General features: G+C 34.0%; 1 protein-coding gene across 7 annotated transcripts in view; it reads right to left on the bottom strand.

Annotated features, from left to right (window-relative positions):
* LOC142322131 (uncharacterized) overlaps positions 1–20,808 on the bottom strand; it is a 391,713-nt gene extending 370,905 nt beyond the window's left edge. For 6 of the 7 annotated variants that reach the window (XR_012755782.1, XR_012755784.1, XR_012755783.1 and 3 more), the window contains exons 1-2: positions 20,580–20,651; positions 8,823–8,889 (exon numbers count right to left, since the gene is read on the bottom strand). The gene's annotated coding sequence lies outside the window, so the exon portion shown is untranslated. Of the gene's footprint in view, positions 1–8,822; positions 8,890–20,579 lie in introns of all 7 variants that reach the window. The other variant, XM_075360849.1, reaches the window with a different exon arrangement.
* Positions 20,809–22,345: the final 1,537 nt, after the last annotated feature.

Genomic DNA, 22,345 nt, shown 5'->3' with positions numbered 1-22,345 from the left:
TGTTATCGACCCCGACACTGCTTTGGTGTCTGTAAAATGGATTCCCCCACCTCAAGAAAAAGAAAAGAAAAAACAAAAACAATGAGGATAAGTGGAAGATACTCTCAGTGGAAAGTAGCTTCCTTGCAGAAAGAGCACGGGTATAAGTAAAACAATTTAAGGTCCCAAATTAACCCACCGGGTTGGTCTAGTGGTTAACGCGTCTTCCTAAATCAGCTGATTTGGAAGTCGAGAGTTACAGCATTCAAGTCCTAGTAAAGCCAGATATTTTTACATGGATTTGAATACTAGATCGTGGATACCGGTGTTCTTTGGTGGTTGGTTTTCAATTAACCACACATCTCAGGAATGGTCGAACTGAGAATGTACAAGACTACACTTCATTTACACTCATTACATATCAACCTCATTCATCCTCTGAAGAATTATCTAAACGTAGTTACCCGAGGCTAAACAGAAAAAAAAAGTCCCAAATTAATATTACGAATCATGCTGAAAACAATCCTTTTATACTGGAAGGCATAAAAACCTATGGTAAATCTTGACTTCTCAAGATAAAGTGCACAAGAATTATGATGAGAGTGGAAGTACAGAAGGCATACCCAAACAGAAAACCAAAGATGAAGTACATATCTGATTTTTTACAGCGTGAAAACCCATAAAGGAATTAATAAAACTTAAGACCAGAGTAACAATTCAAGGAGAAATAATAAACATATAAAGATTACTCTCTCATTGCACATTTTTGTGGGGAAAAACAAACAAGACCAAAGAAGTATTAAACGACATGGTATGATTACTAAGAAAGAAGTTCAGTTTGAAAGTAAATACAAAAAAAGGCTCCACAGCAAAAAAATCAAATGGTAAAGCTTCATTTAATAAACTGGTTTTTGTAGAACACTAAAGTTAAAAAAATGTTGGAGGCAGTGTTACTGCTCTTGATGCTTATTAAATTCTAATGACTGAACAAATAGATATCACTTGAAACCGAATTAAAAAATCCATGACTAAATTTAACAGAAAAGAATAAATAAGGTAAAATATTTCATTAAGAAAATGTACCGTGCCATACCATAATAGAATCATTTTTAAAAAATACAAAAGATGGGCGATATAAGATGAATATCTAAATCAAAGAAGCTCAAGCGATGACAACTGTAATACAATAAATAAATACATATGCCAGCAGCAGGCACCGATTTAAAAATTAATGAGAAATTATTTTATTATTTAACACACAAATTACAAAATACACCCAAGAACAATAACAGTCTAACATAACAAAACAACTCCAAACACATTCTATGTACAGAATGCTTCAGTAGTAAAGGAAAATAATTTGGAGACTGATTCTTGAACTTTAAAAGGGAAAATGTCATACAAACGTTATGTCCAAAAATGCTTTGTTATAGAGTTGCGCCTAGCGAAATATTTCGACGTATTTCAGTTCTCCCGGTGAAATGGGGTCAAGCTGAGATTTTTAAAGCGTTATGTAAGGCGTAAACTTGATGGTTTGCGTTTTTTCACCTAAAAAATCGAATAAAACTCAGAACTGTATCTCCTGTATTATATTCCTCCTGTCATCTCCTGGAATGATCTCCTGTCATTATAGTCAACATAAATCAGAAAAATTCGGCGATGAAAAACCCGTTTTTTTAGGTTTGAGTACAATAATCTTGTTAAATGACTAAATAAATGCATAAATTTTATTATCATAACTTGTAGAGAATCTAATTCTGAGAAAATTAATGATAAAGTCTACGAAAAACGAAAAAAAAATCAACTTTATTAAAAACGAAACAGAGCAAAAACTTCAAAGATATTATTACGAGTTTGTAAAAATTAAAATCAACTGTTTTTAGTAAGGTAAATTTAGACCTTTGAAAAATTAAAATACTTAAAATTTACTTTAAAAAATATATATTCAATATGGTTTATATTGAATTAATTTACAATAATGTTCCAAAAATTGCACCATTGACATCGATGCACTTTCCAACTAGCTTCCCAACATTTTCTCTCGCAAACATAACATCGCGTTCCTTGATGAGGGAAGCAGCATTAAGATGCGATCAGTTCATCAAGTGAGTCTACCTTTTGCTTGTATACTCGCATTTCATCAATCCCCATAAACAGTAATCTAAGGGAGTAAGGTCCGGTAATCTAGGTGGCCAATTTACCGGCCCTCTACGTCCAATACATTACCCGCAAATTTTTCATCTAAGAACTGTCTTACTTCATTCGTGAAATGCGTTGGTGCTATATTACATTTCAATTCGTTTCACTAATGAGAAATGTTTAAGCGCTGTAAGAAACTAATTGTTAAAAAAAATTTCCGATAATTTCTCCCTGCGACACATTGTTCTAGTAGGGAGGGAAAGGTCCATTAATTGGTTGTCGATGATGCCTTACCAAAAATTCACTAAACATCGTTGCTGCAAATCTGAAAATCTAATTCAACTACAGCATTTGGGTTTTCTTCAGACCACGGATGTGAATTCCGTGTGTTATTTAAACTATTATGAGTAAAAGTAGCTTCGTCCAAAAACAGTAACCTCTAATTATTTATTATTAACCCGCTGAAAAAATGCAGTCGTCTGGCATGATCACCAAGCTGGAGGTTTAAACTTTGTGAACAAGTTAAGGGCGCAGTCCATGAGCACGTAATATCCTCTATACTGTACTTTGTCGAATGTTGAGTCGTTTTAAAATGTTTTGTGTGCTCGTTGTAGGACTAAGCTGTATCATCCTTTCATCAACGTGTACCGCTTGACGTTCAAGTGAAACATGAGCACTGGGAGGTGTACCACTCTCAAGAGGATTATTAAAAATTCGGAACTATTCGTCCTAGATACCTAAGTCAGAATTCTTCCATTGCAAATACCGTACACAAAAAACATATCGGCATATTCTGCACGAGTAAAAAGAAGCAGCATTTTTCAAAACAAAGAATTCAAAACGGAATTTCACTTTTTTGGAAAAATTTAGGTATAGTTTAGAGAACAACAAACAAAAACAATACATAACTTTATTTTCAAAAATAATTAAAATATAAAATTAGGTCACAAACAACCTAAAATTTATTATTAACATGTAACCACAATTTTATGACACCAATTGGTATTATTCAAATTAATTTCGAAGCATACAGTTAGTGTTGCCAAACTTATTTTTCGAAGATTTAATCCTACTGCACTAAAACAGCTGTTTTTAATTTTTACAAATTCAAAACTTTTTCCTGTTAAGTTTTGTTCAGGTTAATTTTTAATAATAAAAGCAATTTTTTCCCCGTTTTTCGTTACATTACTAAAGATACAGTTCTGGGATCTATTTTATTAGATTTTTCAGATTAAAAACATAAGAAACCATCAACTTTACCCCTTAGATAACGCCTAAAAAAATATCGGTACGACTCATTTTACCGGAGAAACCGAAATCTTGGCGAAATGTTTCGCTAGCCGTAACTCAGAGTTTACAGAGATAACAAAGAGTTTACGGATATACTTTTGTATGATCTTTTTTCTTAATTTCAAGTTCTAGAATCAGTACCCAGATTACTTCCATAACTCCTACGTACCAGCTGCATATTAATTAATCAGAAAATATTTAATTAACTATTTCATGGAAATTTAATAGAGAATAAAAATATAAGATAGAAAAGATACACCTTATTAAACTATATTTGTAGTTATAATAGGCTAACGAATAAAAATCTTTAGTCTATAGTCCAAGCAAATTACACTTGGAGAAAAAAAATTCTTAGCTAGACTTTTATAAGTGGAAATGGTAAACGGGCTTATAATAAACGTAAAAAAAATAAATTCGTGAGCGGTGGTGGTGGAGGGATGATTTAGGAGGTTGAGGGTTGAAAAAAATTTTCCAATACAAAAGATGTAAATCAAGCAAAAATCTACTACTTTTGTAGAAGTCACTTTTTAACATAATCTCAAAATTTCCGAGAAAAATGCGAAATCTTTTTTTTCGTTTTTATTTTTCATTTCCGCAAAAATAATTTAATTTTTACGAAACTTGGTGAAAGTATATCTTTCGTGTCTTAAATAACCACAAATTTTTTTTACGTCAACTTTTGCCGGAAATGGCAATAATACCATTTTTCACCCGTTTTCAACTCCCCAAATCAACCCTCCACCACCACCACCACCTCACGCATTTATTTTCTTCACGTTTATTATAAGCCCCTTTATCATTTCCACTTCACAATTTTTTCCCTTTCTAAATCAGTTATTTCGATCGGTCTACAAGTGCAAACAGATGAACAGACATAATACACTAAGAACTGATAATGGTAGTTTCTTTTTCTAAAATAAATATTTACATCTTTTAAAGTCACACAGTTAGAACATTTTCAGATATAAACTTTTTAAAATACTTCAATCAAATACTTCATTGTGATGAACATGAAAATAAAAAATGAAGAAATATTGGATCAGATGTCACATGACAATATTTAATTACGCAAAACGTTTGAAGTGAATTAGTATTAAGACGAATCAGAACAAAGAGAAGTTTAAGGAAAAATCTAAAATACGAAAGAAAATGTAACAAGTTAATAATAAAATTGTATTGATGTTTGTAATGGAACAGTAATAATGTTGTCACTCAGGACAACTTACGAGTAATTATTTTAAAACCGCATTACTGCAATGTTAAAAAGTTTAAATTAACCACGATATTAATGTTTGATTATTAACTCAAAAATTTTCAAAGAAATCTAGTTCTAGATGGAGCTACTTGCTCCATCAATACTTTGCTAGAAATAAATAATAAATGGTTGACTAAATCTGATAAAAGATAAACTATGAGAACACATTAAGAAACAAAATCTTAATAATAATGAATGAGTTTAACCAGACAAAAAAAAAACATTAACAAACACAATACATTCCACCGATCTCCATTTCAGAGTGATAGCATCTCAGCCTTTCAGTTGGAGATCCCGGGTTCAAATCCCCATCAGGCATGGCATTTTTAATTCACTACAAATTTCCAATCCCATGCACAAGTTTCAAACTTCTGTGATGAATTAATTCATCAACAAAAAAATAATAAATAAATAAATTACTTGACAAGAGATAAATAATTAACTCTTTAGTGACATATCCCACCCTAATTTATTTTGAAACAGCAATCTTTTCAAGTACGGTGATGCAGTTTATAGATTTTATGGTAGATATTAAGCACAACAGTTACAAGATTATTCTCAGTTCAACTTGCAGTAATATTCTAATTTTAATATTACTAGAACTCAATAAGTTACTTCCTTATATATCAAGGGTCAGTTAATTTTTCTATAAGGATAAATAGGTGAAAACTAAGGAAGATCAAAACTAAACACTTAAACAAACCAGATAAGCATAAAATAATTTTTATATTAAGTAATTAGCACAGAACTGAAAAAAAGAAATTGTATCAAACTAGTAAAATGACTAAAATAGATTAAAAAAAAAATAATAATAATGAAAAACACAAACCTGCGATGGTTGTTTTTTAGTTTTTGATAATTGATTCTTATGTATTTTTTAACGCTAAATCCGAAAATAAACTTCATATTTTAGACCACGTCAGGATTTTTCGGAAATTTCAAAATTGTAAAATGTTGAAAAATTACGAAAATGTGATTTTTTTGTAATAAATTCATTTTTTTGGCTTAATACTATGCATTGTTATAACTAAACAGTTGAATGATCTGGAGTGGGTGGGGGGAGGGGTTGGTTGGCTGAAGATGAGACGGTGGGAGGGCTTGGCCGAAAGGTTGTGACAACACTTAACAAGAAGTAACATATTTATTGGCAGCTACCCGCGCCACTCATGCACATTGTAACTGCTATCAGCGTGCTTTAAGTCGAGTTTTTCCGTCCTCCGTGATCATTGACTCCTTAATTTTTAATGAAAAATGCCACACAATAAAGCTAATTTCTATTATAATGAATTTTTAAATTTATTTAATTAATTTTTATGAGGTACCCATAAAATTCCAAAGGCAATTTTTATTGCCTTTGGAAACCCACTCCCCCGCTTCACACTCCTTTAATGACGAAGTATGTAAAATACTTACAATTTTATTCCATGTGTCGAAGTTTCCTTGGGCGGTTTATACTCTGCTTCGCGCTTTTCCTTCTATAATCTCTATAGGGTTCATCTCTGTATAACATCCAGCAATAGTCTTTCTTTTTCCTGTTTCGCCTCCGGTAATTACCTTTCGGATAATACTTCAGAGGATGAATGAGGATGATATGTATGAGTGTAAATGAAGTGTTCAGTCTCAGTTCAATTAATCCTGAGATGTGTGGTTAATTGAAACCCAATCACCAAAGAACACCGGTATCCACGATCTAGTGTTCAAATCCGTGTAAAAATAACTGACTTTACTAGGACTGAACGTTGGAACTCTCGACTTCCAAATCAGCTGATTTGGGAAGACGCGTTCACTACTACACCAAGCCGGTGGGTTATCCAGCAATAGTCTGCCATCATCGTAATCGCCTATTTTCCTTTATACCTCCTTTCCACTTCTTTCGTGTTTTGATTAAATCTCTCACTCATCTCTTCAGGAAAATAGTCCTCATGTGAATTTAAGAAGTGAATCTTCAAGCTCATGGAACAGCCTAAATTTTTGTACTTCTGCAGCATGTTCTCAACGATTGATTTGAAGTTCGGATCCTTTTTTTTTCGAGAACGAATTCAAAATTATCGTAACCCTCTTTTAAATAAACAGAATTTCCGATGGGTATTGACGGATACCTATTCCAATTGTGAAGAAGGATAACTCTAAGGCTTCTTTTGGGCTAATCTATGAACAGTCTTCAATCGGTACTTTCGTACGGAATGTTAATAGAGTCAAAAGTCCACGTACATCAGTGCAGAAGACTAATACTCCTTCCAAAAAATGTGCAAGAAAATCCTTTTCTCTGTACCTAAACCAGGAAAATGAGGTGCCAGCTCCTAGCAGATTCTTCTCTTTAAGCCTCGACCAAGCAATTCTGAAATTTATTTGGTCAGATGTAAGTCTCGAACCAAATCGTTTAGTTCAGACTGTGAATAAAGCTCTAGTGCGCAGGTATCTTCGGGTTCGTACTCCTCGATGTGATCTTCATTTAAATCACTTGTGGAACCGTCTATTTCAAATAAATCTTCAGGTGGAATCGGCACTGGTACGTCTCTGGTTTATGAGGAACCGGGCGTAAAGCGGATGTCATATTTGTATAGACGATTTACACGCTACACGGTTTCAACAGATTGAAACAATTTGTTTCAAAGTAACAAACATTGATGTGATTTCGTGGCTCTCGCCACGCCATTGGAACTCTCCACTGGAATTTGAACGCTTCTTGTTTCACCCTTTGAACACCGTCTAAATTCTTCAACACGTGTAGCAAACGTTCCCAAGTTTTATTTTCAGCCGGAAATTCGTTAGGTACACTTGTCGAACGAAACTTGTTATATTTCTTTTACGCATTTCCACCATTAACTCACTACAAATGTAACAAACAGAATCTGCAGAATTTTTGCATTCTCTTGAAGCAATTTTAAAAACGGTAAGTTTGCTTTATGGCCTGAAAATATATTTTCCACCCACAAAATCGCGTTTGATCGCGGAGGACCGAAAAAACTCGACGTATGCACGCTGATGATTGAAACAGCAATGATAATAGGTGATTCGTGTACGAGTTACGCGGATAGCTGCCAATAAACATGTTACATCTTAAGTGTCACAACCTTTCGGCCAAGCTCTCCCACTGTCTCTCTCCTCCCCCACCCACCTTTTCAGTCCACTCAACTGTTTAGCTATAAGAATGCATAGTTATAAGCCAAAAAATTGAATATATTATATTAATTTATAATAAAAAAATGTTTTATGTCTACTTCATAATATCACATTTTGCAATTTTCAACATTTTACAATTCTGAAATTTCCGGTTTGCGAAAAATCCTGACGCGGTATAAAAAAAGAAGGTTATTTTCGGATTCAGCGCTAAAAAATACACAGGAATCAATTAACAAAAGTTAAAAAACATTCCACAACCCAAATTTTGCAAACTTGTGTAATGAATCTACTTGAAATTAAAGTTTGTATAGTCCTAAGGTATACCAATTACTTACAAAAACGTTTAATTAAAAACAAATTTTAACTACCTGTTTGACAGCACCTTCCACTTTCACAGATATGAACACTGAAAAGACTAAATCAAGGCAAGCATAAGGCTAAAGAAAAATGATGATTAAGAAAATAAAATTGGATCATAAATTAATCAAATTCAGAACGGTAAAGACTGACCAAAATAGTTGAATATATCTATCTAAATGCACAGTAGAAAAAATAAATGTAAAGATTTAAATAAATAACAAACAAATAAATGTAATTACAAGTGTAAAGAATTTTATTTAAGATATCTGTTTGATAAGACAATCAATCAAACTAAATAAATTGCACAAAATTATTTTGAACATAATGAATATTGAATTAATAAAATATGACAGAATGATAACGCTATACACATTTATAAAGTAATAGTAATAATAAAGTAATAATAATAATAATAAAAATACAAAATTTAAACAATAAATACAGACATGATAATAACCTGTTGAACAAACATGTATTAAAAATGATAAGTCAAAAAGTATGTTTTGTACTGCAAATACACCAAGAAAAATAATAAATCCAAAATCCCAGCAGAATAGCCCAAGAAGACCAAAAAGCAAAGTAGAGGAGAAAAAATATACAGACTAATCACCCTTCTTAAGAAGCTTTTCCCTGAAACCAATAATTCTGCAAACAGAATACAAATATTTATACTCACAAAAAGGTTAAAAATAATAATTGTTGTTTTTTCGTTGGCACACAGCACACTGCTTCTCTAAAACTACCTGCAAATTAACAACATAATATTTAATATACAAAATGAATTAAAAGATAAATCATGAAATTTTAAATAAATAAAAAACTCACATCAAAATAATATTCTAACAATCATACTTATATGTACCAAAGAAAAATCTAGAAAAAAAGTACAGTATTATAGTACAATTTCAGCAGTGCAGCAAGAAATTAGTTCGGATGGATGGAATAGTATAACTGCACCACCTTATGAACAACTGAAACAAACTGATGGCATCAAGATATTTCAGATGTATATATCCAAAAATCCTTCATGTGGCTATAACTCTACATAGCAACTCTTATTCATAATTGTATAATAAAATAATTATTTAATAAACAGTAAGTGGTCCAAAATGAAAAAAATGCAGAAAAAAAATTATGGAATAACAAAATATGCAATGAAAACACTCCATGGTGGAGGAATACAATTTCAATAACAGAAGTACAATAGCAAATTAAATATTGTAATGAAGAAAAATAAAAAAGCTCACAAATGATTCTTGACAGCAGTTTAAACTACATCGGGAATTACCGTAATAGCTTCATAAACATTAAATAATAAATTATTACAATCTTTTCAAAATTTTTTCCAACGGCTTTGCAATCAACATCATAATCTTATTAATAAAAAAAAATCGTACAATGTCCCCCAAACTGGTATTGTTTATGTAGAAAGGAGAGATAAGTTCAAAATACTACTATCAATTTCATTTACCCCTACTTATTAAGGTTTCTCAACTTGCTGTTTCCTTGTCTTTCCTTAAAATGTTACAACTAGAAGGGAAGACATGGTAATAAAGATGAGAAAATATTACTTAATTTCAATAAGAAGTTACTAAATTATTTTGATGAAAAAAAATTGTTTCCTTCAAAATAACCTAAATGGAAAATGGAATAAATGGATGCTTAAAGTGTGAACATGGAGAATTTTTAATTAAACCAGGCTTTTAGGTAGGAAAACTAAATATATTTAATTTACAAACCCCAAATTTAAAGAGCATAAAAAACTTACGATATACTAGCAAATGCTTACCAGAAAAACCCCCAAGAGCAGCAATTACATCAGCATTTAAGTACCAAAAATTGATTTTAATGTAATCTAATACTAGAAAATCAATATATTATCTTAGGAAATTTTCAAAATTCTAACTATACAATGGCCATAACTTATCTAAACTTGACTAAATATCTCCATCATCAGTGTAAAACCTTTCAGTCACCTAATTTTGTTATTTGGTGTATACAAAGTGATATATGAAGGACATATCAAAACTTGCTAAACTAAACTGATGTAGAGCTAAATCTAAAAATTGGAAAGCTCATTTGCTAATGGCTTAGTATCAAATACAGTATTGTTAGAAAACTAAATAAATAACTTCTAATTGATTTCAGCATGTTCACACATATATGTATATATGACCTAAGATTGGCATCTATAAAAGACTTCACATCAGCCTTGACTTCAACAGTTTTTTTTTTATGACAACAGATTTTTAATAAAAAAAATTAAGACTTCTTTGGAAAGAAGTATACATGGTATTGTAAATTTTCTTTACAGGTTAGAAGAAATAGTGTAACAATAATAATACAATTAGTATTAACTACTGGTAAATATACCAAAGTTATATATTTACCAGAATATTTGTTTTTACTTCCTTGTACGAAGTAAAGGAAATATTGTGATCGCAAAAAATATCGGTTTTCAGATTTCAACGTAAATATCAATTTTAACTAGTTTCGGCGAGACGCCTGTACGTACGTAGATATGTATGTAGTACGTACGTATCTCGCATAAGTCAAAAACGATTAGCCTTAGGATGTTGAAATTTTGTATTTAGGTCTGTTGTAGCATCTAGTTGTGAACCTCCTCTTTTGACTGCAATCGACTTAGCCAAAAATGTCCAAAAAGCCCAAAAGCCAAAAAATTTGGATTTCGAACTTTTTCTTAACTGCATTAATAAGCCCTCATTGAGAGATTTTTCAACGATGTATAAAAAGTGACAATTATTTTCATTGGTTGCAGAGTTATAGCCGAATGAAATTTTAATTAATGAAATATTTCTATCTTACAAGGGCACATCGGAATCAGACTTCATCTCCTTTTTTAACTTTGTTTTAATTTAAATATATTGATTAATATATAATCAATAATAATTAAATCGGAGGTTTAATAATTATTAACCACCGATTGTAAAAACATTTTTACAATAAATAATATTTCAATAAAACAATTTTAAAAAAATATGAAAAAATATCATAAGTTATTAATGAAATAAAATGTTATAGTCCTTTTCATTTTTAAAAAATGTGTATATGTAATTTAATAGGCGTACAAGGAAGTCTTGTGGTGTCCACATCAGATTTTTTGGTTATCAGTATAATTTTGTTAAAAACAGTTTTATTTATATTACAGAGATTTTTGTATTCCGAGCGGAAGAAATTATATCTGCAAGACTCTTACCGTACGGTTTACAATTTCATTGTAATTTTTTTTTAATATCACTGTGTTAGATTATTCTACATTTTTTTATATGTATTACAGATTGTTATTCAATGGATTTATTATTAAAATTTATTGCCTTTCTAGAACAACAAATATACATTTTTTTAATTTCTCGGCAAATTTATTTTGATAGTCATATCAATCACTTCATATTACAATTTTTCTTTTTTGATAAAACTAGTATAATGACCTAAACAAATCGAACATCCGTGATGTAATATTGCACTTATTACTTTGTAAGGGTAACCCTCGATTTTTTTGGTATCCGTGGACACACTTTGTATATTATTATTAAATGAACTTTTTTTTATTTCTCTATCAATAAAGATTTTATCAATCGAACTTATTTCTGTTTTTAAATCTTTGTTGCCAGATTTGCAACACTTTCCTACTGTTCATGTTTTTGTGTTTTATACGCAGCTATAAACTCTTGTAAACTAATACTTTTTATTTATTTTTAATGAAGTGATAGGAATTTAAAAAAATTGTTTCATCTACAGTACTTTCATTTACATAAGAGCATTTACTATTAAAACAAGCAGTAGTGCATTTTCTTTTAAATTTTATTATTTTAAGTACATTATCAAGTTTTTGTACGCTACCTAGTACTATCAAGTACTGCTAACTTTTCCCCTTCCTACTCCCCTAGGTTGGACATACAGTTAAGTAAAACTACTTAAGTACTGCTACCCAGCGGTGCGATTCGTAAACCCACCTTTTTGAGGAAAAAGTGACATATTCGAGTCCTGCGGTCCATAAAATGGATGAAAAACACGTTGTCTAACAAAATTAGAGGATTTTTAAAGTATTCTTTATTACAAATCTTTGCCATGCCGTCCACTTCTGCGGACTCTTACTGGCGACGTTCTAACGAACTTCTTGATGTGATATCTATGAAAGCATTAACAGAACATCATAATGAGATGTATAAATCTCTGCATTAGCAAAAAGATAGTACCTTATTACTTACATGCCTTTTATATATATATATATATATATATATATATATATATATATATATATATATACAGAGTGGAGAAGAGAAAATGCATGTTTTAAACCGCTAGTACTCAGCGACGAGTGGGGTATTGACCTTCGGCGACCTCTGGCGGACAGCTCAGACTACGTAGTTTCAGTCGCAATGGAGCGTATAACATCGTGCCTTTGCTGTCGAACAGTTTTTTAGAAAGAATATTTCTATGGACACGGTTCAACGTCTTTTCCTCGAAATTTTAATATCGAACGTCCAGGTGCAGTTCCAGATCTAAACACCATATTCCAATGGGTAAAAACGTTTAGAAGTACTGGATCTGTAATGAAGAAAAATCCACCTGGCCTTCCGCGTTCAGCCAGAACTGCGTGAGAAGGGCAGTTCTTGCTAGTCCGAAACCATTCGCAAGGCTACACGTGTGGTCGAGTGGATGAACTCACACAGTGTCTACGATTGGGATTGATTGGTGGAATTTTAACGGAAGTGTCTTGAGAATTTTTTGATTATCGATTAACGGACTTACTTTTTATTCTGCCTTTTACGACACCGGCTTTATTGTCTGGCAACAGAAGCTATTTTCGCTATTTTCATTGAGGACTGAAGGTACCTAACGATAATATTGTCTTTTTTATTAGTAAATGGACAATACTTAAGAATATTATGTTGCCTTATCTAGTGAGATAATATTAAATAGAATATTATTTCTCCGTACTGATTATAATTTTATATTATTTAATGGCGTTATCGGTTTACGCGATAGCTTGGTTAGTAGCTTGACTACTCACACTACATTATTTAATTAAAATATTTAATTTATTTTTGTTTAACTTACCGGCCCCTACACAGCAATAAAAGGGAAGCCGACAGAAGAACTGGAAGTCGCCCCTGAGTCTACGACGTCGAGACAGGAGGCAAGGGAGGATCGCCCATTCCGGTCGCTGTAACATCCACCCACTGGTGAAAAGCTTGCCCCTCCCCAGAGCGACTATGGAGGGCAGGAAGGGAGCCAAACGGCTGAAGGTGAGGCAGTCCTCCACCGAGGAGGAGGACATACCTATTAACATGGAAATTATGGTCTGCAGCTTGAAAAGCTAGCCAAGAAACTCAGGAAAAACATGGATAAGAATGTTAAAAGCATAAAGGAAATTGATACGGAGTTCACCGCTGCTGTGAAACACTTACGGACACTTGTTCGTACTTCAGCTAGAGCTACTAGGAAGAACCAAATGGTCGTGGCGACTACCCAGACATCGGTGGTTACGGGATTGCGCGATACTTGATAGATTGGACAATGGTGTCAGGGTGGAGGATTGGCTGACTTTATTAAAAGAAGTTGGCCCAGGAAGGCTTACCTAACACGTACACAAAATGCTACCCCCCCCCCCCTCTCACAAAGAACATAATAGCAGTTATGGATATCAAAGAGATTACTGAGGGCAGACTAACGGACACTATGGTGATGAGGCATCCTCAGGTAGTATGGATAATGAGCACCCCGAGACTAGTAACAGGGAATATATTGTCGGCAGCCATGGAGGCGACGCTTATTGGCGAAGAGTCGGGAGAACAGGTACCGATTAGGAATGTTTTTTGTTGATTCCAGTAGTGAGAACGATCTCGCCCAGGCGCTGGTTGACGCGTTTTAGAAAGTTAGTAAGAACAATGGAGGGAACCTTGATGACATTCAAGCTGAAATCTACGGAGGGGAGACTGCATTATACGTAAGAAAAATACTGGAATGTGAAGGCAGGAGGGGGAAAGACGTAATTACTATGTCACCGTCCCGAGTGGTAGAACTCCCAGTCTGGCGGGGTGAACCACTGGCGGAACAAACGCACAGGACGAACACACTTATTCTGAAATCTATTACGTCATACACGGACTTACTTAAAACCGTGAGCTCGGATGTTAGCGTTGCAGGCGCAACAGAGATACTATCCATACGTAAATCTGGACAACGTATAAAGATTAGTTAAGGAGAAGGTTTTTTTTCACGGATGTATTGGTTTGCTTGGCATTTCTCCCGCCACCAACCCATTCGGTCGCCCTAAAGCTTATAAGACCGAATGTATGTGCCAAAAACGGCTACTGAGCCTCGAAACAGTTTAGCGACCAGTGTCCTAAATAGCTCCTAGAGCTTACCTAACAGCGTGAGCGGACTAAGCGCGGTGCCATACATCACCGGCTTACGTATTTCCCAGCCACTTACTTGTCATATATTTACTAAAATGGGTAGGCGCACCCCGTCAACTAATAAAAACATATGTGACATCCATAAATTAAAATTTACTTTGTCAAGATAGGAATTCACTGTCTCGCCTAGGTCGCTGAATGCCAGCCATGCTGTCCACTATATTAAAGCGCTTGGAGCCCTAATTGGCTGGTGGTCAGCCATATATCTCAAGGTCAGCTTCCCACAGCAGTGCGTTAAGAGACTTTCCCTTAAGTAAACTACTGATGTCGGTTGAACGTAGCAACCGCATCAAGGAACTCCCACACGGTCCGACAATCCGGCTCTCGCCACACTGACTTACCGCTTGTGAGACCAATTTTGAACGATAATTTGTCTGCACCCTTGAAAAGCATAAACTTCGTCTTGGGCACAGAAATCTTTAAATGTTGAATGTCCAGGCCGCTTGCAGTCGATCTTCCAGCTGCGGTCGTGCGAACTAAAAGAAGACAGTCATCGGCGAAAGCCTGGGCTGTGAGCCCTTCTGGGAATGTCAATCCCAGAAACCCGTCAAATACCAGGTTCCACAGCAGGAGACCGAGAACGGAACCCCTCAGGGTTCCGTTCTCCAAGGGTCCTGGGTCGCCAGGGGAAGCCCTCAGGCTTCCCCTGGTGACGGATTTTTCCACGGCTAGGTGCGCATTTTTAAACAGAGCCGTACGATTAGACAAATAGTCACGTACTACGGCCTGTAGGGCTACGGGAACATTGCGGCCTTCCAACTCATAGAGGACAGAACTCCAACACAAGGAAGAAAATGCTGCCTCTATGTCTATAAAAATTTCCAAAACATATTTACAGTCGGCGCTTTCCACCTCGGCAAGAGCATTTAAGATGCAATCCTCAGTGCCAACCCCTTTCGTAAAGCCACACTGGCCTCGAATTAGAAAACAGTTCACCTCAATGCTTTCCCAGAGCCGTTCCACAACCAGCCCTTCAAGCTTGCAGTTTACCGGCAAGAGGCTGATAACTACCGATCTCATTAAGATCCTTTCCTAGTTTTAAGAGCACCCTCACCAAAGCCACTTTCCAAAAAGTCGGGAAGCAGCTCTAGCTATGGCATACCGTGAACAGCCTGCCAAGCGGCTCTCTTATGACAGGCAGCAGATGGTAGAATATATCCGGGTCAAGTTGGTCAATCTCCGGTGCCTTTTTCAGTGCCAATCGAAAAATCACTCGGTCTACATCTACGGGATCCACAGCCCGTACGCCAGGGAAGGAGGGCGTAGCGCCCCCCCTAACGCCGGAGCGGCGTTAGGAGCTTCACTCTCCGGTGCATCTGGAAACAGAGTATTCAGGAAAGCCTGGTTAAGTCGCTACAGATGTTAAAGTGAACCCACCGGGTTGGTCTAGTGGTTAACGCATCTTCCCAAATCAGCTGATTTGGAAGTCGAGAGTTACAGCGTTCAAGTCCTAGTAAAGCCAGTTATTTTTACACGGATTTGAATACTAGATCGTGGATACCGGTGTTCTTTGGTGGTTGGGTTTCAATTAACCACACATCTCAGGAATGGTCGAACTGAGAATGTACAAGACTACACTTTATTTACACTCATACATATCATCCTCATTCATCCTCTGAAGAATTATCTAAACGATAGTTACCGGAAGCTAAACAGGAAAAAGAAAGATGTTAAAGTGTGGTCACGACCACCAAACCCGCATCGAACACTGGACAGCACGTGGCTTTGGCCGGTAACATGATTTTGTGAGCTGCCAGGGGCTGCGCTGCAACTCGCGCATGGAGTTTTGCCATAACTTGAGTCTGGCTTCCTTGATGGCATGAACATACTCATTACGGGCGCGCCGGTAGATCCGCAGACGCTCAGCTCGCACGTCATCAACGATAATCCCCGTTAGGGGGCGACGCTGGTATCTTCTCCTAGCGGACCTAACTCTGGTACGCAGCACGCTAAGGTCAGAGGACCACCACTATTTCACGGGTTTCCGCCTGCGTTTAACAGACGGCTCCCCGGAAGCAGCGGTCATAACGGTTCCAGGCAATCCCCGATCAGCGGACTAGCCACTAACAAAGGGTCCGTCCATTGGCCGAGGCCGCCGTAGGACCCTATCGCAGCCAGACTTGATGGCCCAGCCGAATTATTCAGCCATCAATTCCACCTCCTCTCTGTGCTCCATGCGCCATTCCAACTCCTGCAAGGCAGCCGATGCGAGAGCATCGATTGAAGTGGTTGGCAAATTTCCTGGACATGTCATTTCACGATTCGGCAGTGTTTTTTGGGCCTCACGCTCTATCGATTTGTGACTTCTTTTTTTGGGGCTACCTGAAATCAAGAGTGTACGTGAACAAGTCACACGCAATAGAAAACCAGAAAATTTCCATTCGTCAAGAAATTGAAACTGTCTCAAATTAAAATGTTGGAGAATGCTGTGCAGAGCTTTGAGGAGAGGGTCCGAATTTAGGTTCGACAAGAAGGACGTCTTGTTACTGACATTATTTTCCGAACCTCATTAAAGTATGCTGATTTCAAAAATGGAATAAAAATATTATTTAATGTAAAATACTTTTTTTTCTATAATTAAAACAACCAAAGTTTTCAGTAGTGAAAAACATGTGTTTCCTCTACATACACTCGCGCGCTCACACACACACACACACACACACACCAACACAGTGTTCAACTTATAAGAGACCCCATCACTCAGTAGTTTATATTAAATGCATATATTGTGTGAGAAGGATAAAATAATGTAGATGTTGGTACGATTGGAGCTGGAGTGGAGAGGGCTGCTTATTGCTTGCATATTTGCGTATTGCCAGTGTGTCAAGCACTGGCAATATGCAATACGCAATTCAACAAGGTTGGACAGTCGAGTGTTGTTTGTTAAAATTCAGTTAAATGTTCAAGAACGTGTATTCGTGAGGCAAACTTATTTAGAGACAAAATCATTTTGTGTGTAGGTATGCAGAAAAAAATTTGAAAAGGAAGCACCAATAAAAAGAGTTATTCATAAGTTAGTTAAAAAAAATTTGTATAACAGATTTGGTGTTAAGACAAGAAACCTGTCTGACACAGTTCAGTTTTAACGATTCAGGTTGTACAGGACTTTCAATTAACCACACATCTCAGGAATGGTCAAACTGAGAGTGTACAAGACTATACTTCATTTACACTCATACGTATCTTTCTCATTCATTCTCTGAAAGGTAATTACCAGAAGCTAAACAGGAAAAAGAAAAAGGTTGTACAGGACACTAAAGCGGCAGTTACAAGATCTGATAAATTTTTGTGTACACTAAGCAAGGAAATGAACATTTCGCTAGGTTCAGCCCACAGTGGAGTGAGAGGAATGCTGAAATGTTATCCGTACTGAATGCAGATTTTCCATGAGCTAACTAATGCTGATTATGCTAAAAGGGTTCATTACTGTTAATGGTTCAAGAACTTGATTAGAGGCAACAATGGCATTTTAGATAAAAGTGTCTTTCACAGATGAAGTGTGGTTTCAACTCAGTGGGTATGTTAATAGTCAGAACTACCAAACTTGGGATACTAAAAACATGCACATTTTTTTAATCTCCCTTACACCCACAAAAAATAGGTGTATGGTGTGTCATTTCAAGACAACGAATAATAGGACCCTTTTTTTTTAATTTTGGATGCTGCCATCTATGACGAAATTATTTAATAGCCTTATTGCAAAAGGATAAAAATGTGAGTAGAAAAATAATTTCTAAGGATTGTGGCCATTAAGATCCCCTGATCCGACTAGTTTAGACTTCTTTCTGTGAGATTACTTAAAATAAATTGTTTGTAGGTGCAATCCACACAACCTTGCAGTAATTTAAGACAAACATTAATAATGCCATCCCAGAGATACAAGAATAGCCAGGAACATGGTCAAACCTGTTAACAAGTGCACGAAAGTGGATAGACATCATTTTCAACACCTTCTAGATCACCTTCTGGAACACCTAAATGTTTTCCAATAAACTATTACTGATAGACTAAACTAAGTGAAGTGTTGGGGCCTCTTTTAAGTTGAATACTCTTTATATATTTTCTTTTGTGTGCGCGCGTGATATAAAATACATTGCCAAAAAGATATTTTGAAGCTTGGGTTATTAAATTGCATTTACCAGTGTTATTTTCTTGTTGAAATTAAATTCACAGCACTGACTACGGGTTAAATGGCATGTGCTTAGACAAAAATGAATGCAATTTATACATTAAAATTACAATTTGTCTGACTCGAAAAATGAACACACTGAATGCAAAAAAATAAAATTAAAATTTTTTTTTAAAGAAACCTTTTCTACAATTTTCTCTCATACATTGTTGGCAAGCATTAATTACTTATTTCAATAGGAAAAAATAAACAGCATTATTAAAACAATTAACTTTTATTAATGGTGGTATTCCAATAAATCACAAAAAGTTCTGGAAGAAATCCAAATATACTGGAAATTAAAATAAATAAACATTGAAATAGATTATCTAAAAACCAAGACCAGCCAACAGGAACAGACCTACTTAACACTAACAATAAAAAAGTAAATACCACACGTTATACTAATGCATACCTCAATGGCAATTGTGCTACAATTTACTGGCAGTATATTTTTTATCACACTAATAAAGAACAAATATCAACAATTCCACCACATATTTTCTTTTAAATGTTTCATTTCTTGTGCTTACAATAATATTTTTTAATATCAGAAAAAATTTGCATCGGAAATGTTAGTCCTGCTATACAGCAGCTAAAACTATACCTGATGGGCCAACTGCCTTTAAAATTCCATGCCTGAAATTTATTTAAAGACAATACATGTATCAACATGTACATACATGCATCAAACCATTAATGTCTTAAGCTTAATACTAGTGATGTATGCTATCTCTTTTTTACATTAATTTTCTGAAAATTTTTGCCTGGAAAGTAAATTATTTGATAAAACTAATTTAAGAGAAATTGATATATTTAAATATAAAAAACTCAACTGTTAAACTACTGCACAAAAATTTCTTGTAAACATAACAGAACTACTTCATTAAGCCTACATACACTCTCTTGCTAGTATAAAAACCAAAACTTCTTTGATTTAAATCAATTTGAAATAAGACCTAAATTGAATGTACCACTGTAACACGCATACAGAACTGGTTAAACAATGTATAAATATTGTACGTTAAGAAAAATATCATAAAATAAAAATTTATTCTATTAAAAAGAAAAACTTACTTAAGCAATTTTCCTGTTACCTCAGAGAAGTAACAGCTAAAAAATTTGATCTAATTATGAATTGCACCTAAATTTTGAATACTTGAGCAAAGTGTATAATTAAAAAACCAATTCAGGTCAAAAACCAAAAACCACGCCCTAGTGAAAAATTACTGGTATCTTCATAGTATGAATACCAAATTTAAACACACAAGAACACTATACTGAATGACATTTTAATTTACTGAACTCAACAACAACCACAATTTAAAATGTAAGTCCTTTTTTTTACTTCTCAATCCTAGAAATAACTTATTTGGGTGAACAAGAATAAAATAAAACATATCTGAATCAATACAATGTTTTATTTTTATCGGATATCTAACATGACACTTCTTCAAAAGGATGTTCAAAACATCTTTTAGAAAACAATAAATTTGACACATGTTTAAAACAATTTCATTAAGAAAATGTAATAAATACATTCACTTTATGAAAAATTACAAAAAAATTACTCAACGACGTTGTGTATTTTAAATCTAAGAAAAGAAGTAACGTAGAAAATTATGATGAAACTGAAATTTAACAGAAATGCTATGCATACGGCAATTAAAAAACTCAAACAAAATCAACAATCAACGTAAAAAAATGTATAATAAATTACTTCAAAAGAAAGCAAGAAGTACTAGAAATAAACACAATTAAATTAAACTATAAAATTAAAATTAAGACGTTATAATGATAAAAACATTACTAATATACTAACCTTTTAACAAGTTTTTCGTTATGACAGCAGATAGAAATGAGGTATGCATAGTTCAAATTTAAATAATTTTTGGACAACTTAAAAATAACATTGAAAAAGCACCTTTCTAGCAACAAAACAACTACTTTTATAAACACACTAATATCTCTTAACACAATTTCCAAGAAAACACACCCGCACTGCACCTACTAAACCAACTGCAGACGATGTTATACTGACAATAGCACTACGAAGCTCTTTCCAGTTGGATACATCGATCATATATTAGCTACAGATAATGTTAGTACTAGCAGCGATATCTATTGTTGAGAAGCAGTACTATCGATATTTCGTATTAACGTTGATTCGAGTTGCCTTTTTTTATTAAATAATGTTTGTTTTTTTGCAGCATCAAATAGATTTACTTTTTTTCATTATTAATTTGTTCATAATTTTGTTAGGTCTTATTTGTTTAATAGCAATTTAACAAAGCAAACCTAAAGCAAATTTAAAAAAAGTAGGTTTACAAACTCCAATCATTTTTTAAGTTTATCATAATTTTTGTTTAAACTACTGAAGATACTTGATAAAGATAGTTTTGGGAATATTTTTTTCATCATTGGTTTTGTCAAAGTAAATATATAACCCCTAATTACACCCCACAATTTAGTACTAAAGAATTTAATTAGTCACTAATTTTACAAAATCAGATAAAATTTTTGTATATTAGAAATAGCATAATTGTATCCACCATTTTACATTATATTCTATTGTCTTTTATAATGAAGGATTTAATCAATTAGATTAATTCATATGTGCACAATTGTATTAAACAGAAACAATTGTACATTAATTATATCATCAGTAGCTACTACTAAACACATATCATAAAGTACATTTATGTCAATTAAAATTTTCATCTTCTCTTGGGTTTATTGTTTTTATTTGTATATTATTAAATTCATTGCATAATCTGCAACAAGTAATTATTCCTGCAGCCCACATAACAAAGAGATGTCTGAAAAAACTTTTCTTATATAAAATAATTAGCAAGAGTGAGGTAAAAATGACTGAATAGTTAACATTTAAAATAAAGCAGCTGGTTCCATGAAAGAAAATGTTTACAAATATTGAATGATGTTCCAACTTGTTAAAATTAGAATGTTATTAACTTAATGAGACAAGAACAGTACAGTGAATGCAATATGCTTATTTGGTCAGATTACTCATAATCTACAATCAGATAACATAGACACAAAATATATGCAGCATGAAAAGTTAGATCATTAATAAACCTTGTCAGTTGAATGTTGAAATCTTTACTTTTTTCTTTTTTTTCCTGTTTAGCCTTCAGGAATCACTGTCAGGTGTTACTTCAGAGGATGAATGAGGATGATACGTATAAGTTTAAGTGAAGTGTAGTCTTGTACAGTCTCAGGTCGACCATTTCTGAGATATGTGGTTAATTGAAACCAACCACCAAAGAACACTGGTATCCATGATCTAGTATTCAAATCCATATAAAAGTAACTGCCTTTACCAGGATTTGAACGTTCCCCGTTGGAACTCTTGACTTCAAAATCAGCTGATTTGCGAAAACATATTCACCACTAGACCAACCTGGTAGGTTCAGTAATTACTTAAAAATAATTTAATTCACTTCAAATGCTGCAGTCACTATCCTTCATTTACTTATTGGCAATATTATTTTTTCACTTCCTACCCATTAAAATAACTGCCACCTCGCTTGCTCTTTTTTATCCTCTTTGCCACCATTGTAGTAAATT

This window comes from Lycorma delicatula, chromosome 3 (genome assembly GCF_047948215.1).
Source record: "Lycorma delicatula isolate Av1 chromosome 3, ASM4794821v1, whole genome shotgun sequence".
In the NCBI taxonomy this organism is placed as follows: Eukaryota; Metazoa; Arthropoda; class Insecta; order Hemiptera; family Fulgoridae; genus Lycorma; species Lycorma delicatula.
This window is presented reverse-complemented; position numbering and strand designations above follow the sequence as displayed.